The sequence below is a fragment of the Tachypleus tridentatus genome, chromosome 3 (assembly GCF_004210375.1).
Source record: "Tachypleus tridentatus isolate NWPU-2018 chromosome 3, ASM421037v1, whole genome shotgun sequence".
In the NCBI taxonomy this organism is placed as follows: Eukaryota; Metazoa; Arthropoda; class Merostomata; order Xiphosura; family Limulidae; genus Tachypleus; species Tachypleus tridentatus.
Genome location: NC_134827.1, coordinates 7,094,285 through 7,110,591, shown reverse-complemented (window position 1 = coordinate 7,110,591; position 16,307 = coordinate 7,094,285). Strand labels below are relative to the sequence as shown.

The 16,307-nt window shown below is 36.5% G+C and overlaps 1 pseudogene across 1 annotated transcript in view; it reads left to right on the top strand.

The window, feature by feature from the left end:
- Positions 1-16,307, top strand: part of LOC143247912 (serine/threonine-protein kinase 16-like) — a 65,425-nt pseudogene that overhangs the window by 12,943 nt on the left and 36,175 nt on the right. Inside the window, exon 4 of the transcript XR_013026742.1 lies at positions 977-1,211. The product of XR_013026742.1 is annotated as a serine/threonine-protein kinase 16-like (transcript). The remainder of the gene's footprint in view (positions 1-976; positions 1,212-16,307) is intronic.

The window sequence follows — 16,307 nt, the reverse complement described above, 5'->3', positions numbered from 1 at the left end:
TTCTCTTACTCTGCTTTCTCTCTTAACATTGTAAACTAAGTGTCAACATTGGTTTTATGCTTTTTCTGTTTTTCAATGATGTTTTGTTTTACCTTCATTTCCTTTTCTGTGTTTTACTACATTTAATTTGTTTTTACCTTTTTACTGGACGTTTTGCGCAGATAGCCTAGCTGCTTTGTGCCATAAAACACTAAATCAATCAATTTTAAATTTGTAATAATGAATTATTAATCAGAATATGAGTTTCCAATGAAAACTGCATTGAAAATGCAGTTCAAAATAGCACACCTTTCTGAAATGTACCTTGGTATTTACATTATTATAATTTACCATCTCTACTTGATATTAATGGCATTTTGGGAAGCCCCTCCACAGTTTACCTCAGCCCCCCCAATGAAATATCCTAGTGCCGACACTGATTCAAAGCAAATCTTGAATAAAACTTGTGAAGAAATATATTCAAATCTCATACTACCACATGAGCAAAATTGAAATTATTAAACTCTGAACAATGGCTCAGAACCTGTAAAGCATGACTTAAGTCAACATAACCTTATAAGAATCTCATATGTGTATATTTGCAAAACAGTTTTAAATAGTAGATAATATGGTACCTAAGAATGTGATTGTTAACAGGATACCATAATGGTATGATTGTTTCTAGTTTTCTCATTCCATTCTCAAATTTTTATTCCCAGAACATTTTTGAGTAATGAGAACCTTATTTCTGTCAGTACTATAGGTCAGTTATATCAGAGATTATGCAGTTGAATAGTATAGCTATTCTGAAGTTGAATTGTTCTTTAGGTCTTTCTCTTTGGTGTCAAAACTATCTCAGAAACTTAATTTTTTGCCAATTATTTTAAACAAAGATTTCATTTAACTGAATGGGGCTAATGAGTCAGGAATTTAGCAGTTTCAGTGAGTTTAAGATAGTCAGTCATTTAAATGAATTTCATATTTTTCTTCCTTATAGAGGGTTTAGTGTAGTGGATTTGGTACATGATCCAGAGACTCGTCACAACTTTGCCCTCAAAAGGATTGTGTGCCACAGTAAAGAAGATGAAAGGATTGCAGTGCAAGAAATGGAATATTACAGATGTTTCAAACATCCTAATATTGTTGAATGTGTCGATGGGTGTCTGGTAGAAAAACACGTTCTGGGTCATAACCATGTTAGCGAAGTGCGTGTACTCTTCCCATATTACAGAGTAAGATTACTTTTTTTTAATTGTTATTTAAATATGATAAAGCTATTATATTAAACTAAAGAATGAGTAACTTAAAAATTTAATACCACTAAAAGTTTGTTAACCTTTGAAATAAATGTAGGTTTTTTTGTTTGTTTGTTTTTGCTTTCAAGATGAAATCTTGTTTTAAGTTAGCAGGAGGAAAATGAGCATATCGTGGCTTAAAACAAAGTTTTTAATTATAAGCATTGTGTTAGAAGTTAAAAAGCATAAAAAAATGTTTTCTAAATATGTGGTTCAGTTTGTCTGCATTGAATTTGGTATAATTTTTTTTGTAAAATACCACAAAACTTATTTGAGATCTAAACTGATAAAAGATCCAAAATTCATGATAGTAGGGAAGTAATATTGTAGGACATATTTTACAGTTCACATACACAGTGCATTAGAAAGTTGTTAACCCCCACTATAAACATTCCATGCTTTGTTGCTATCTGAACTTGCTGTCTTGAAACTTTCAAATGGGGTTTTATATTTAGTATCTGCACAAACTACTCCAAACTGAGAGCTGAAAAAATTAGATTTTGAAGAAAATTAGAATATTCTCAGTTATATATGTATTCAACCCCTTTGTTTTGGCAACTCTAACTCATTTCAGGTACAAAAGAATACCTTGAAAGACACAAATGTAGTGTAATGGTCTCTGTCTGTGTGTAATGAAAAGTGGTTTAACTTGAATTTAGGGTAAATACACATGTTCAAGTTACTACTCACATAGTGATGTGACATACCAATCATGAAGAGCAAGAAGCTTTCCACACAATTCAGGGATAAAGTAGTAGAGAAATGCAGATCAGGAGGTTACAAAAAAAATTGAAGTTGCTGTTATCCTTTTCAATATGGTGAGAAAGTGGAATGTGTTTTATACTGTCCAGTCGCTCTCCAAATCAGGCCACCACTCCAAACTAAGCAGCAAAATGAGTAGAAAACCTGTTTGAGATTCCACTGTGAAGCTGGCAGTGATTTTGAAAGATTTGCAAAGTGTCGTCTCTGAGATGGGAATCGGTGTTCTTACGCGCCGACAATATCCTGGTCCCTACACAAAGCTGACCTATATGGGCAAGTTTCAACAAAAGAAGCTATCAATGAAAAAGAATAAACTTAAATCTTGTATAGAGTTTGCAACAAAGCATGGAAGTGATATTGCAGAAGTGGCAGAAGATTTTTGTGGTCAGATAAGACAAAAATTGAACATTTGGGTTTAAATTCAGTGTTAAGTCTGCTGCAAGCCCAACACAACTCACCACTTAGTCATCACCATCCAAACTGTCAAGCATATTGGTGGCAAGCATTATGTTATGGGGATGTTTTTCATTAGCAGAGATTGGGAAGTTTTTCAGGAATGAGGGGAAAATGGATGGTACAAAATATAGGTGAATCCTAGAGGAAAACATGCTTGGGTCAGCCAAGAATATAAAACTGAGTCAAAAATTAACATTTCAGCAGGTCAATGAACTGAATCACAAGGCCAAAATTATATTAAGTGGTTTGAAAAGAAGAAAGTAAATATCCAGTTGTGGCCCAATCAAAATCCTGATTTGAATCCAATAGAAAATGTATGGCAAGACTTGAAAATTGCAGTCCAGCATCAATCCTCAATTTGTCCTAATTAGAGCAATTTTCCAGGAAGAATAGACAAAATTTGTACCATCACATTTTATAAAGGTGATAAAGATGTATCTAAAAAGACTCGCAGCAGTAATTGCTTCTAAAGACTGCTTCCATCAAGTACTGACTTGGAGGGGTAAATACTTATGCAATTAGCAAATTTCTATACATCTTTTTTGGGGTTGTGCTGACATTCAAACCTCCTTTATGCTTAAGTATTAAATTTGAACATAATTTTTTAAAATAAAACATGTTTTTTAGGAGAAATACAAAACCCTCTAGCAAAATATTTGTGTGCCATGTAATATTATGAGCCTTGAGAACTGATACAAAGTATGATGTGTATTTAAAAAATATTTAAACATTTTAATTATGCTCTTTAAACATGACTAATATGTAGTTAACTAAAATATAATAATTTAAATACAATTTAAACTGCATCTCTAACTATAACGTATTTAGGTGAGAAACAACTGTAAGTGCTATAGTTGATCAAGCATCTGACAACACTACAGTTATGTGTATTATGTGATGACAACTTCATGCTAATTTCAAATTAACCATTATTATATTGTAGTGTAAAATGAGCTCTTTTAGATGACTACATGCATGTGCATGTAAAATCTACATGTAGGCTGTAAAGTTCAAACAAATCTGTTGAACATGGGCGTGGCACTTGTCAGGGATTGAAATAATTTATTACTTGTTTTAGAAGGGCAATTGGGAATATACCTATTGAGGTTACACCTCTGCTACTTTGAACTCATCACTAGTAGTTAATGTTGAGAGGGATTTGAAGAACATCCCCAAGTCTGAGATTCTTGCTGGTTTCTCCACTCAAGGAGTTTCTGTGGTGAGAAGTATCTCCACTGCAAATATGGAATTACGATGCCGACCAATATTCTCATTCTGACATTTGTCACCAGGTCAACCTGTTACTATCAAGGCAGGTTATCTTAATTGCAAGGTATTGCCATACATTCCAAACCCTCTCTGAGGTTTCCAGTGTTAGTGGTTCGATCACTCAGAAACATCATGTCGTGGTTCCTTGACATGTGCTTGTTGTGGTGGCAAGGAACACGATGCCTATGAGTGTGAAATGGACCCCCATTGTGTCAATTGCAATGGCTCTCACCCATCCCACTTTCGTTCTTGCCCTAAATGGTTGTAAGAAAAAGAGGTACAGCGTTTGCAAACGATTCATAACATTACTTGTCCTGAGGCTCAAAATTTGTTCCACCACTTCATCTTAGATGTATGCTGCAGCACTTCATTCCACTACTACAGTGGGAGTGCAGACAGATCTCTCTCATTCATTCTCAAAATAAATTAAAAGTCTTTTGACCTCCATGGTTAAAAAAGTAGATGAATCAACTTCAAAACCCATCTCTGTCCCTTACATACATTCCAACAAATTCCAAAATCCACTTCCATTGATTCCAGGTACAGGCATTTTCTTAGATACATCTTCTCCCACCTGAAGATGCAAAACCATCATTTGTTCACGTCTTCAGTCACTGGAATCCTCTTCCAACAGCAAAGATCTACCCAATCAACCTACGGCAGGATCCGTAGAGGTCAATAGACCTCCCTCGAATAAAGACAGTTAAGGAAAAAGATGTGGTTGTAAACAGAAGGGTTGTCCACCCAATTCACCTACACATAAGTAAAAATGGCCACCTTGATACAATGGAACTGTCGAGGTTTACATTCTAATCTGGATGGCATCAAAACACTGATTGCTTCCTAACATCCTGTATGTCTTTCCTTACAGGAAACATTTCTGAAACCTGCTGATACAGCCACCTTTCGGCAGTTTTCTTTGTACAGAAATGACAGTTGCTCTCTCCTATTTTAATCCTGGGGGACTTTAATGGGCATCATCAACTGTGGGAGGTGCTGATATTGAAAGGAAGGGTCAATCTGTAGAATGTATGCTCTCTGAACACAATCTTTCTCTTTTCAATACTGGTTCTTCCACTTATTTTCATGCACCTAGTCAGTCCTTTACTGGTATTGATCTCTCAATTTGCTCCCCTTTATTATTCTCCCATTTTTCATGGAGGGTTGACAATAATCCACTAGGCAGTGATCATTTTCCTATACTTTTGAGAGAGACTAGCCGTGGTCGATGCCACCCTACCCACGTGCCCAGGTGGAAGCTGGATCAGGCAGACTGGTCCACTTTCACTGCTTTTGCAGAACTTGATCCTGCCATCGTGAATCAGCCATCAATAGACAACTGTGTGGCAGCGGTAACTGTCTGTATTATACAAGCAGCTGCTCAATGTATTCCTAAAACCTCGACATGTTTTCCATGGTGGAATCCTGCTGCCACATGGCACGGAAGGCTCAAAAACAAGCCTGGGATAATTTCCATAGATATCCCACACTCTCGAAATCCATTGCTTTCCAGCAGGCCCGTGCACATGCTCTGTGGGTAAGAGGTGAAAACTACAAGGAATCTTGGATTAAGTTCACAACCAGCATATCTTCTACCACCAGTTCCAAAGTCATTTGTGACAAGATTCAAAAGGTCAGTGGGAAATATAATTCTGTCCTCTTTTTGACCTTGCTCTCTGATGGCCAAGAAGTAGCTGATACCTGGAGCATTGCCAATACTCTAGGTGAAAGCTTTTTCCCAGGTATCAAGCACTTCTGCCTCATCCTCCACCTTCTTAGCCATCAATACTTGGGGAGAGTGATCACCTCTTTCCTTTCAAGCTGATTGTCTCTGTGACTTTAATCGTCCATTTACACTGGTGGAATTCAAACTGGCCCTCCATCGGTCTGGCAGTACATCAGTTGGACCTGATGATATACACTATGAAATGTTGCACCATCTATCTCCTGCTTCTTTTGCTATTCTTCTGATTGTTTTTAACCAGATCTGGCAGGAGAATGTTTTTTATGTTACCTGATGCCAGGCTATCGTCCCACTTTTCTCTGAGCCCACGATTCCTTCAAACTACCATCCAATTGCTTTGACAAGCTGTCTCTGTAAGACCTTAGAGAGGATGGTTAATGCTCCTCTTGTTTGGTTCGTCGAATCAAACAACCACCCAGTGTGGGTTCCGACGACAGCACTCCACCACTAACCACCTGATTCAACTTGAAACATCAATCAGAGAAGCCTTTCTCAAACGATAACATCTTGTATCAATATTTTTTGATATTGAGAAGGCTTATGGTACAACATGGACTATGGCATTTTGCAAGACCTCCATATATATGGGTTACGTGGCAATTTGCACATTTTTATTAAACATTTTTTAATGGACAGGAGATTCCAACTTACATGGGTTTGACACTTTCCTATTCTTTTCTACAGGAACTTGTAGTCCCCTAGGGCTGTGTTCTGAATGTCAAACTTCTCTGTATGAAAATTAATGCCATCACTGAACAACTCTTTCTCACTGTTGCGAACAGCCTCTACGTCGATGACTTTCACATGTCATGTCAGTCTTCGAACATTGGGTATATTGAGGGGCAGCTACTTAAGTGGACCACAGCAAACGGTTTTAACTTCTCTCTCTCTCTAAAACTGTTTGTATGCATTTTTGTTGCTAATTCGGTATTCATTTTGATCCTGAACTCTGTATCGGTGAAGTTGTACTGCCTGTGGTACCTGACACAAAGTTCATGGGGCTTATCTTTGGCCTAAGCTGACCTTTATATCACACATCAAGAAGCTATGGGTCAAATGTACGAAAGCACTGAACATCCTCCATGTTCTCTCTTCCACCACTTGGGGAGCGATCGATGTTCTATGCCAAAGGTATATCATGCTCTTATTTGATCGAAACTCTGCTATGCATCACTGGTCTATGGCTCTGCAAGAACCTTGGCCTTAAATATGCTGGACACCATTCATCATCAAGGACTTTGGCTCTACACTAGAGCTTTCTGCACTTCCCCAGTTTTGAGCTTATAGTACATAGAGTCTCATGAATCTTCTTTGCACCTCTGCTCTTTGCAACTGTCTTTCCTATATGCTTTGTAACTTCGTTCCTTAACAAAGCATCCACCTGTGGTTGTGTTTTCCTTTCTCAGTGGGCCATACTTTTTTCAGAACAGATGATCTGCCATTACTCCTTTTGGCCTTTCTGTCCAGTTGGATGAATTGAGTCTGTCCTTGGATAACATTGCAATATCCACTGGTCAGCTCATCCTACCATGGCTTCTTACAGCATCCAAATGTAACCTATCTTTTAGTCACCTGAGAAAAGCAAACACTCCCGATTGGAAATACTGCCTGTTATTTCATCTTTCAAACCATCCTTCCATTACTGTTTATACTGGTGGTTCGAAACCAGGTAACGGTGTGTCCTCTGCCATGGTTTGTTGTGGTTCAGTGGTTGCTCGCAGAATCTCCTCTACAGCTTCTGTGTTCACTACTGAACTGTTTACCATTTCTCTTGCCTTGGATCACATAGAAACTAAGCAGTACCCCTTGGTGTGGATTCCTGTACATGGTGAGGGGACCTCCCAGGGAAGGTTCATTTCTGTTTGGTTACCTTCTCTGGGATCTAAACATCCACCCACGTGTTTGCTGTGTGTGGCAACCCATGAAGGGGAGGAGAGAATCCTGGTGGTTGAGGGGTCCAACCCTAACACACCACTTTGGCTTTGAATTCCTGTGGACGGGCGGCCTTTGGGGGGCCCCCCTTGGGTCAATTGGCTGGTCTACTTGGGCTAAGGTCAACCAAGCACCAGTGTTGAAAGTTCTTAACAGGTGTTGTGGACATTGTGCCTGATGCTGGTGTTTGGGTATAGTGCTCACACAACCCTGGCATTGCTGCATTGTCCTTGCATGACATTGTAGTGCATCTCCTCGTAGGACTTCATGGTGGGTGGGGTCAGTGGGTACTGAAATTCTTCTTTTTTCCTATGGATCCTCCTTCAAAAAATTTAAATAAAATAGTGAAACAACAGTCAATAGGTAAACGACCATGTCTTGAAGACTGAGCAGCAATCTTCAACATCTGTAACACTTGTACCTCATTTTCTTATATTACATTCTCTTTCAGAAAAACCTTTAGTGCGAATGTCCCCATTTTTTATTCAGAAGAGACTAGAGGGTCTTGCTGGCTCTCCAAAGTCAGTAAAGAAGCTTCGATCTGGAGACATATTAGTTGAAACACCACATCCCAACAGAGTGAACTCCTCTTGAATTCAACAGCAATTGGGGATATACCTATTGAGGTTACCCCTCATGCTACCTTGAATTCATCATGAGGAGTTATTGTTGAGAGGGATTTGAAGAATGTGTCTGAGTCAGAGATTTTCGCTGGTCTCTCCACTCAAGGAGTTTCCTCAGTGAGGCTCATCTCCACTCGCAAAGATGGAGCTACACTGCCGAGAAATACCCTCGTTCTGACATTTACATCACCAAGTGCACCTGCCACCATTAAGGCAGGTTATTTAATTTGCAGGGTATGGCCATACATTCCAAACCCTCTCCGATGTTTCGAATGTCAGAGGTTTGGCCACTCAAAGACATCATATTGTGGTTCCCTGACATGTGCTCGTTGTGGTAGCAAGGATCACGATGCCTATGAATGTTACATGGACCCTCATTGCGTCAACTGCAATGGTTCTCACCCTTCCTACTTTCGTTCTTGCCCAAAATGGTTGGAGGAAAAAAGAGGTGCAGCATTTGAAAACAACTCATAACATTAGTTATCCTGAGGCTTGGAAATTGCTGCCCGCCACTCCATCTGGGACATATGCTGCTGCACTTCGTTCCACAACTACGGTGGGAGTGCAGACACATCTCTCTGTGCCTTCAAGAGAATCGTTTTCAAAACAAATGAAAAGCCTTTTGACCTCCATGGTTAAAAAGGTTGATGAATCGACTTCCACACCCATTTCTGTTCCTCCCATACATTCCAACAAACCTCAAGATCCACATCCTTCAGTTTTAAATACAGGCATTTCTTCTGATGCATCTTTTTCTCCCACCCCAAGAGGCAAAACAATCATTCGTTCGCGTCCTCAATCACTGGAATCCCCTTCCAATAAGAAAGACTTGCCCAATTGACCCAGAGCAGTATCTAGTTCTTCCACTTATTTTCATGCACCTAGTCAGTCCTTTACCACTATTGATCTCTCAGTTTGCTCCCCTTCATTATTCTCCCATTTTTCATGGAGAGTTGATAATAATCCACTAGGCAGTGATCATTTTCCTATACTTTTGACAGAGACTGGCCCGTGGTTGATGCCACCCTACCCACATGTCCCGGTGGAAGCTGGATCTGGCAGACTGGTCCACTTTCACTGCTCTCGCAGAACGTGATCCTGCCATCGTGAATCAGCCATCAATAGATGACTGTGTGGCAGTGGTAACTGACTTTATTATACAAGCAGCTGCTCAGTGTATTCCTAAAACCTCGACACATTTTCCACAATATCCTCATCCGTGGTGGAATCCTGCTTGCCACTTAGCACGGAAGGCTCAAAATCGGGACTGGGATACTTTTCGTAGATATCCCACATTTTCGGAACCACGTTGCTTTCCAACAAGCTTTTTCAAATTAAACCCTATATTGGGCTTTGGCCATCTAGCTTCCGTAAGGTTCGGAAGGAGGAAGTTGTTCTAACTAGATTACGCATTGGTCACAGTTTTTTAACTCACTGTTTTCTTTTGTTTGGAACTGTTGCACCAGTGTGTAGTTTGTGTAACAGTCAAATCACTGTAAGCCACATTTTACTTTCTTGCCATCGTTACGACTCTCAACGACGGCACTATTTTAAACGTTTTTTCCAGGGTTTATCTGTAACATTGGACAGTATTATTGGTGATGATGACACTATCCACCTTGATAAAGTTTTTCGTTTTTTAATAGCCATTAATCTTTTTAATCTCATTTAAATGTTGGATATTTATTTATTACACCTTTTTAATTGTGATTACGTTTTTAAAGTTTCAATCTCTCTTGTTCAATTTGAAGTTGGAAAATGGCCAGAACATTAAATAACCGACACCAGGACTGGAAGGGTCAACTTCAAGTGACTAACGCTGCTGTTTGAACTACCCATTAGTCGTCCTAGCGAGCTGTTATTCCAATTTTGCTGCATGTCTTTTAAACTTTTATTACTTTACCCTTTGGTACTGGCCATAATGACACATAACCTGGAACCAGGACTAGAAAGACAAACTTCAGGTGACTGACAGTGGTTCTAGTACTTACCTGTTAGTCTTCCTGGCGGGTTATGATCATTATCATTTTGCTACAGGAAGTCCTTTACAATTTTATAGACTGGATGTCAACATCGGTTTTATGCAATTTTCTGTTTTTAATTGCTGTTTTGTTTTTACCTTCGTTTACTTTTACCAATTTTACTACATTTACTTTACTTTTACCTTTTTCCTGGACATGTGGCTACTCATTATTACGATTTTGCTATATGTCTTTTAAAACGTCTATTATATTACATTTTGATAATGGCTGCTGTGACACATAACCCGGAACCAGGACTGGAAAGACCAACTTTAGGTGACTGACGGTGGTTCTTGTACTTACCTGTTAGTCTTCCTGGTGGGTTATGATCATTACCATTTTGCTGGAGAAAGTACTTTACAACTTCTTTTACTCTGCTTTTCTCTTAACATTGTAAACTAGGTGTCAACATTGATTTTTTGCTTTTTTATGTTTTTCAATGATGTTTTGTTTTACCTTCACTTCCTTTTCTGTATTTTACTACAATTAATTTGTTTTACCTTTTACCGGACATTTGGCAAAATAGCCTAGCTGCTTTGTGCCATAAAACACTAACTCAATCAATCAAATATGCAGTACTTAAACTGCAGTATTTATACTGACTTGCTTAGTTCTCTACTGGCCGTGGAATTGCTTCACATAAGTTCAGACCCTGTTCTCACTGATAATTCAAAACTGACTGGCCCATTTCTCTTTAACATCTACTTCTATCCAGTTTTTCTGGGTACCGGCCATGTTGGTATTTAACTGGCACCACAGTCAAATGTATCTGTTCTGGCACTATTTCAGCTGTGCCTGTTTTTTACATGGACTATGGTCCTGTATTCAAGGCTTGGCTCCGTGCCAGCTGGCAGTGGACTTGGAGTGAGCAATGTGAAAACAAGCTTCTCCAAATAGCACCCTATATTGGATTTTGGCCATCTTTCTTCCGTAAGGATCAGGAAGAGGAAGTTGTAACTAGACTACGCATTGGTCACAGTTTTTTAACTCATCATTTTCTTTTATCTGGAACTGATGCACCAATATGTAGTCTGTGTAACATTCAGGTCACAATAAGCCACATTTTGCTTTCTGCCTTCTTTATGACTCTGAACAATGGCACCATTTTAAACATGTTCTGTCCCAAGGTTTATCCATAATGTTAGACAGTGTTATTGATCATGGTGACATAGTCCACCTTGGAAATGATTTTAGTTTTGTAATTTATACATTAAACCTTTGTTAATGTGATTCCCTTTTAAGGATCACAATCCATCTTGTTTGATTTGAAATTAGAGAATGGCTGTAACATCAAATAACATGAAACCATGAATGGAAAGGCCAACTTCAGGTGACTGACGCTGCTGTTTGGACTACATATTTGTCATTCTGGGGAGTTATTATTAAACTTTTGGTACAAGTCTTTTAAAACTTTATTACTTTTTAAAAATGGCCATAACGTCAAATAACTCAGAACCAAGACTGGAAAGGCCAACTTCAGGTGACTAATGGTGGTTATTGTACTTACCTGTTAGTCTTCCTTGTGAGTTATGATAATTACAGTTATGCTACAGAAAGTCCTTTACATCTTGTATTACTGTAGTTTTCTCTTACTGTTGTAGATTAGATGTAATCATTGGTTTTATGCTATTTATGTTTTCTTAAACTTTGTTTTGTTTTACCTTAATTTCCTTTTATGAATTTTGCTAAATTAACTTTAATTTTAAATTTTTACTGGATGTTTGATGCAGATAGTCTAGCTGCCTTGTGCCATAAATTACCAAATCAACCAACCAACTTGTTTTAATTGTATTCATTCAGAGAACTTTGAAATAAATATCTTATTGTCCAGACATACCTTTACTCAACTACCTGTTGAAGATGTCCCCCCATTGGCACAGTGGTATGTCTGTGGACTTGTATTGCTAGAAACTGTATTTTGATACCCATGGTGAGCAGAGCACAAATAGCCATTTGTGTAATTTTGTGTATAATAACAAACAACAATAACAATATTATTGAAGATACAAAGAGCCAAAGTAGAGAATTTTCTTAGCTTGTTGATCACGTGATGATATATCCGAATTTTTAAGTAATTTGTAATGATTTATTTTTAAATAAAGGACTTAAAACTCAGATGAAATAAAACTTTGAGTTAGAACATACATTGAGATTACTTTTATTCACATACACTGATAATAAAGGTGTTTAATTTTGAATGTAGCACAGTCACTTTAGCAGAAAAGCATTTAAAAGGGACACTTGTGAAAGGAATAGGTCAATGTTCAAATTTTAGCATAGACATCTCATTACTCTTGATTTTATTAATACAGAAATAACCAAAGCTTAAGTATTACAAATATACCAGACCTACTGATAAAGGGTTAATGTAACAATCATTGTAATATTAATACTTCCATCAATTTAGTTTTGTGAATCTTATTGAATCTATATTTCTGGAATCTCCTGTGATCTAGATTCTTTCTCATAGGAGTTGTGGGCAATTAAATAAGCCTGCCATTGGCTTTCATCATAGCTTTCTGCACATCCTATTTTGATCTATTTTAACTCTCTCACTACTGGTCAAGCTGAATTGGTTTTTTACAGCTTCTATACTATAACATACCTTTGTGTACTTTCACAAAATTGTAGAAGTTTTCAGTAATCTTTAAGATTCATTTGTGGACAAAATTTGAATATTTAATGAACTGTTTTCACAAGAAATTTCTCCATGAATAATTTCAGGCAAAGTGTTGAGAGCTTTGAGTGCAAAGTAACTTTCATGACTTTTCATCATCTTAAAAGTATCAAATTTCATTTGTCTAACATCTGAAGCCTTCTAAATAAATTTCAAAATTTTTTTTGGTAAATCTATATTATCTGTTATTTTCTCTGCCTTGACTTCATACAAGGTTGGAGTAGTTGACCAACCTCATAACCACCAAAAGAAAAATCAAAATAAATATAAATTACCCTTTTTTTTTCTTTAGAGAATAATTAAATTATAACACGAAACTACATTTTTTGTTGTGAAGAGCTTTAGACTTTTATAATTATACATTTGGTTATACTTAAATTTTTATGTATTTACTATACATTGAACTGTCTATCAAATATTTTGACCATGCAAGTTCTCTATGGCTGTGTAATAAGATAAGATTGAAGGCTATGAAAATTGAATATAACTCAGTAAACACTTTACACATGCAGAAGAATATTCCTAAAATAAAAGTGTTAATACTTGTACTGTTATTTCTTACATCAATTGACAGGAAGTTACTTGCTCTTAAGACCTTTGATTTTCAATCTCAAACTCCACATTTGGGTTTGTGACAATAGCGGTTGGTTGTTGATCCTCTAGGAACTTTACATTAAGTTGTGGATTGGTTATCTTTTCAAGACCTAATCATTCCAATGGAATTATTCTTCTATTTCTTGCTGTTTCTGTTATCTTCTTTCTACTTTGGGATGCCTTATGCTGATGCATTTGTTACTCCTCTTTATATGAAGCTTCTACTTTTTTTTTTCCCAGTCTCAGATTCATTGTTCCTAGTAGTATTCCTTCTGAGTCTGGATTGGTCCTCTCTCTTTATGCCTATCTTTTTATTTTACATTTTCTATGGGGGCCAATTTTAATTCACAGCATTCTTGCCAGATTTGTTTCTTGCCCCTCTGTGGCATCCTTGATTGTAGTTTCTACTCCTTGTTGATTCTGGATCCTCAGCTGCTTCTATCTTGGAGGTTTTTTTTTATATTAACCTCAGATGTCTATTTTTCTTTATAATATTCCATGTCTTCATCTTCATATTTGACTTTTGTCTGGTCCCTTGTACGATGGGGAGGTTTTTCTTAGAGTATTCCAGTATTTTATGCTCACTCTTTTCAGTGATCCTCTCTTGAAGTTATCACCACAAATGAATTATTTATTGATATAGGTCCACTTACCACTCCTTTCAGTTTGTCCAACTCTTCTTCATGTCTTTTTGTTTTGTTTTTTAATCAGGCTTTTGAGGGTGGTACAATGTTTTCCATAATTGTCAATTACAGAATGGTTTAGTTGATGACCTTCCATCTTTTCTCTAGCTTTTCTCCTTTTCTGATTCTTATGGAACTCTTCTGAACCTTTTTATTGGGTTTTCCTTCTTATCCAGTCTCTTCTTAATTAGAACCTCTGTTTAAATCTCAAGGCTTTTACAGGTTCTTTATTTAAACCTTTTGTCATCAATTTTTTGTACCATCTTTTTTTTTTGTCTTCTTTGTCCTGTTTGGGTTTCCCATTGTTATCTCACTCATTCATCTTTCTTATGTTTGTTTCCTCTCCTTCACATGCCTTAATTCATTTTACATTTTACATCTGTATCTGAAAAAAGATAAAAGGAATCTAGTTCATCTTGCAGATTTCCTTGTCTCTCTGTGGCTGCTAACACATTCTGGATAGTGTATTGCAGATTGGAATATGTATGCCCCCAAACCTTTGTCATATTTCTTTTGCTACATTGTGTTTTTTGTTTTTACATGTAGGTTTCATTTACTTCCAATCACTATTCATCAATCTTTCCAGGAGTTTTAAAGAGATTAGTTGTTGATTTTTTTTCTTGCAGCTTAGACACACATGCAGAAAAAACACCTCAATATAAGAATACTATATATGTATATAATATTGTAGAGAAACAAGAACCCACCACTAATTTTGAAGCATTATAGAGAATACTTCTCTCTCACCCAAAACTTGCATGCAACTAGTAGAGATATGTCTCTTTTCTCAATTCTTGAAGTTGAGATGAAGTTTTATGTAAGATTGCTTCAGAAATTATGTTTTACCTATGATGCTCTACTGCTTCTTCCAAATGAAACAGCATCAGGTGTAGTTCCCTGCCCTTATATCATACCTGGTTAACCCTGTTGTCTCTATTCATAGTAACCTATAAATATAAACCTTACACATATGAAAAAATTTTCCTATTTCCTCCTACATAATTTTTTCCTGCTCATGTTCTTCTAGTGCAGTGGGAGAACCCTTATTTCCATTACCAAACTGCTGGGGAGGTTGATGTGGAGAATACCCTTTTGAGTCAGTGTCATTCCACTTATATAAGATTGAGTGAATATACATCTTAATTGAAAACACACACAAAAAAAAGCAAATATAATTTCCAATGGTTGTGAACAGCCAGGTAGGTCCTTTGTTCTCTTTATGATGCAGTTCAGCAATTATTCATCCTTGCACTTGCTTATTCTGGTGTTAATATAATGTAAGTATTGCTCACACAATGTATAACTTGAATATTGTCTGAACCACATGTACATCATCTACCACTCACCTGAGATAAACAGACAGTTGAGCAGGCTTTATTTGTAATTCACACTCATTTCCAATGTGTTAGCAACTTTTTTTGTATAAATTACTATATACTGACATATGACATTACTACAGATAAGGATAACATTGAGACTTTCTTCCATTAATGCTTTGTGATTGTTTACAAGTTAATTCAATCTATATTCAAACCATTGGTAAAAGGGTTATTTGAAAATGGAGTTTGTCATTTATTGTAATCTGAGTTGCATAATCATATATATATTAAAGGGGTATATTTTTCAACTGGATTTTTAAACAAACAGTTTTGGATTGTACGGTTAGTGATGGATGAAAATATAGTTTTATGATAACTGCTTGAGATGGAATAGATCTGATTAGAAATTAACTTTTCATTAATAATAATTTTGTATTTTCACTGGACAAACCTCTTACAGTACTTGTTATCTACAGAAAAAAAATGTATCACTGAAAACTTTGAATTATATTTTCAGCTAATATCAGTATCTTTTATACTACTATTTAAATATAATCATACAGTTTATTCACTGGAAGATTTATAATACAGTTTAAATTATGTTATTTAATTCATTCATCAATTTTTCTATAATGCAGACATGAGTAAATTTCTGTTTGGATCTTAGAGGTACCCACTGTTCATTTATGTAACATGTTACACATTAATTCATTCATTTCTTCAAGATTCCAATGAAGATGTACATTTTCTTGATGTATCACTGGACAATTTAGTTTAGCTTTATTTATGCAATAAGTTATGGAACCAAAACTATAACAGTGGATCACAAATACGAATCTTTGTACAATTTCCACATTTTAGTTCCCAGAAACTGTTTTAGTTCTACAAAGAAACACGTGTATGATATGTATATATATGTTTATTTTAATGAAATTAAATAAATATATAATAGC